The sequence below is a fragment of the Phalangium opilio genome, unplaced genomic scaffold (genome assembly GCF_054372755.1).
Source record: "Phalangium opilio isolate 3A_F unplaced genomic scaffold, DU_Popi_V2 ptg000061l_1, whole genome shotgun sequence".
In the NCBI taxonomy this organism is placed as follows: domain Eukaryota; kingdom Metazoa; phylum Arthropoda; class Arachnida; order Opiliones; family Phalangiidae; genus Phalangium; species Phalangium opilio.
Genome location: NW_028324178.1, coordinates 269,088 through 272,880, shown reverse-complemented (window position 1 = coordinate 272,880; position 3,793 = coordinate 269,088). Strand labels below are relative to the sequence as shown.

General features: G+C 33.1%; 1 long non-coding RNA gene across 1 annotated transcript; it reads left to right on the top strand.

Annotated features, from left to right (window-relative positions):
• The first annotated feature begins 392 nt into the window (after positions 1-392).
• On the top strand, positions 393-2,053 carry LOC149663493 (uncharacterized). Its single transcript, XR_016368414.1, has 3 exons — positions 393-1,807; positions 1,902-1,959; positions 2,037-2,053. It is a non-coding gene; the product is annotated as an uncharacterized LOC149663493 (long non-coding RNA).
• The last annotated feature ends 1,740 nt before the right edge of the window (positions 2,054-3,793 follow it).

Below are 3,793 nucleotides of genomic sequence, written 5' to 3'. Positions count from 1 at the left end.
ATATCAGTTCCCAGTTCTTATAGGCTATATCTAGCAATTTGCAACACAAAAACTGAAAAAACGTAAATTTCTTGCTCATGATTTTCTGTCGGTTACAAATTTTCAACGTCTCCTTTACGCTCGATCTGAAAAACTTCGATCTGGCATAGGAATGCGTTAATGCGTGCATCCAGAGAGTGAATTTGAAGAGATGCGGTTGCTTTGACCCAATTATGAAAGAGATGGCAAATTTTCCACCTTGTGACTTATCTAATTTGACAAATGGTATGTGTTTTACTTCAATTATTTCTAATTTATATATTTATTGCACTTAAGTGTGAAATTTTGCTAGGTGTGGTTATGTAACCAGATCTAGCATTGCGACAGGGTTAGTGGTATGGGAGGGGGTGTGCGTGTGGTCCCGGACACACAAAAATCAAGCTTGGATAGACACCGATTAAGGGAACATCCACTAACACCTTGGAGTTGGTAATGTGAAAGAATTACGAAAGTACATTAGCGCTATGATATGAGGTAACAGCAGTTTCCCGACTTTTGATGGACGTAAAACAAGTTCGTTGGTTCGCTTGTTATGAAATTATCATCTTTCGGCTCTTGGAAATACCGGGAAAGAAATGAGATTAACCTGGCAACCCTCAAGTTAATTTTTTAATTTGATGGACGAATGTATCGAAGCCGATTTATTGGAAAGCGTAAATTCGAAATATTTTGTTTATAGACCATTTCACCGGTAGATCGGGGGTAAAAGGGGGGTAAAATTCTTGAGAGATGAGCATGCGTAGAAAGAATGTTTGTTGCCAATCGTATTTTTGTAACCATTGCTTTTGCCTTATTTGTTACGTGTATGAGTTTATTTTTATAAAACAGTGTTGTATTACCAGTTCCAAATGTATTAATTGATCTTCTTACGAGAAGTTTTATGGAATTCAATTGATAAATGTAAGACTAAGGTAGTTTTTGAAATTTTACACACCAAATTGGGCGCCAAGGGTTGCGAGAATTTTATACGTAGCGCTTTCGGCACGGCATCGGCGGACATCGTCACTTCGCTGATGAAGCGATTATCCCATACCGTCGCCGAGGCTTAGTGAAATTTAGCCTACTAATATCAATGCGCCGCTTCCATTAAAACGTAAACACTTCATTTCTAAACATGGTTTTAAATATTAGGCATTTTATTTTAATATTCAACTACAAAAAGTTCTCCCACTCGTCCATCGTAGTTAAGTTTACATGTTAACTCCATAGAAGCGCAAAACTCATGCCGCCAAACATTGTAACAGCTCATGCGCGGCAATAAGTGTGAATAGACCGTTTATTTGGGTTGGTGCGCGGGGAGAAGTGGAGAATGCGGGCACGGTTGTTAGCTAGAGTGATAGATTCATTTTCAGGTGGTAAGGTCACTATGTGTAAACGCTGGGTTGCTGTTGTTAATTCATAGTTGTCTACTGACCCTTCAATGTGTACACATATATCTAGTGGTTATAGGTTTTTATCAACGTTGTGAAAGACATACTGGCTTTACGATTATGATCTCTGAGAGAGTATGTTTGTGGTGTGTATGTGAAGGATGAATTGACAAACATACCTTTTTAGCTTGGACCTGTACCCCAACCGTTAGGCCATCTCGAATATTACTTTGGCGAGTTAGAAAACATGAATACTGTACAACATTAGCACATACGAAACAAACACGCCCTCCCCACCCCTGACTTGTTTTCTTCTTTTATACAGTTTGTTGTCTCCAGAGGTCGAGTCAGTTAATAGTCGAAAGAATAGAGGATTGTCGTTGCAACGGCCCATGTGTGTAAGTACCTTATTTTAATGCCAAGAGTCGACTTACTTTGTCGTTTGCGATAATAATAAACCAGTCGAAACATCATTTAAAATTTTGGCCTAAGCGATACCAAATATGAAATTTCGCTATCCTATATCGAACCTGCTGATGAGTATGGATCGGTGAGTGCAACTTTATTAAGTTTAGCAATTATTAAAATATACTTTCTTAAATAATAATATTGAATTTTTTTGTTTAGAGGAGTGACTTTGGAAGGTAAAGACGTTATTGTTACTCAATTTAGACTTACTTTACTAATAAAATTCTAGGTTCAAGATGTACTTTTCTACAATTGAACAAGTTGTATACTCGACTCATCCAAAATACACGGTGAGACATTTATGATAATTTAAGTGCAATAATTTAAAAATTTTTAAGAAAGATAAATAGGAAAATTTTATTATTATTAAATAAAATGTAGTCAAAATATTTTATATAAATATTTTGGGGATTATAGTATGATTGATCATGTAAGATATTTAAAAGTAATAGCAATCTCTACAGGGTGGCTTCGTTATTGTTCACTATAGCTTCTATGGTATAGTATTATTGCACTTAAAATACTATTTTTCCCATTATTTATTGTATGATACGTGAAAAATAGGTATGAAATGCCATAAATTGCTATAATTAACATAATTTGTAACGAATTGCGACGAGTACTCGCATAGCAATACAGAAAAAAAATTCGAAGCAATTTTGGGAGGAAAACATGGAAAACCAAATTTAAAATATTTTAATTTACAGATGCAAGACGTTTTAGGAGCAGTTGGTGGCCACTTGGGACTATGGCTTGGAGCTTCTATCTTAGCCTCAATTTCCAACATAGTCAGTAACGCACAAAGGGCATTTTAAAAAAGTTGCTAATAAATCTGTATGCTATAAGTATACTATGCTTCGTTAACACACACAAACAACACGTTATTCGAAAGAAATACGTCATAGTCTTTCGTAAATGACTTAAATTACTGGTTTTAAAAAAGTTGAAGCTAAAAACTATTTTTGAGTATTTAAAAATATAATGTAAAATTTGGTAAAAGTTTATTTAATTAAAAAATCTCGATCAAGCAGTCGAAAGGGTGCCTGGCCATACCCGTTTCCCCAAAATTGTAACCCCCTTTTAAACATCCCTTTTTCAAGTGGCGAAAAGTGGCCAAAATCACAAGATCTACGCCTAGGCCTATTTCCAGTACACGAGGTTTCTTGTATTTCTCGTGTACTGATGAAGAAAACGGAAACAGCGTTTTTTTCGTATTAAAGTTACGAACCTTAGTAAATTATATATTAATTAATTTAAAAGATATATCAATTAATTTAAGATATATTAATTATTATTATAATAGTTATATTAATTAATATAATAGTTATATTAATTAATTTAAAGAATAAATTAATTCAAAATATATTTTAGTAAATTTAAAAAAATTATTATACACAAAGTATGACTCAATTTATCTACTCGATGAAATGAACAATAGCAGTACGTTAATTAAACATAGCACAACTAATTCCAAAAATCTATTTTTCTTTTAATGACGTAACTAAAAGTGCCTGTGATTGGGTAGTGGTCGCCTTGCGTCGTCTGGTACGTTATTCCAAGTGTGAAAATTGCTACCTTTTTGTTATAATATATATACTTTTTATAAAACTCAACTGCGAAACGAATAAGCGTCTTTATCATAAAACGTATAAATTAATTTACCGAACCAAGAACTTTAACCACATATTAGATAGCACCAATAGTTATCACTGTTATTTTTTTCTTATTATTTTGATTAAAATTTTAAAAGAATGAAAATAATCTAAGAAAAAACCAAAGCCAAGAAACGTTATAACTATTAAATTCTTATTATTAAAATGTTCTTATAAATAAAAAATATTTCGAATGGGGATGTTATGTAGTTCAATGTTAAAACCTACTAGATGAAATTACATTTTAGTTGAATATCAATTTTG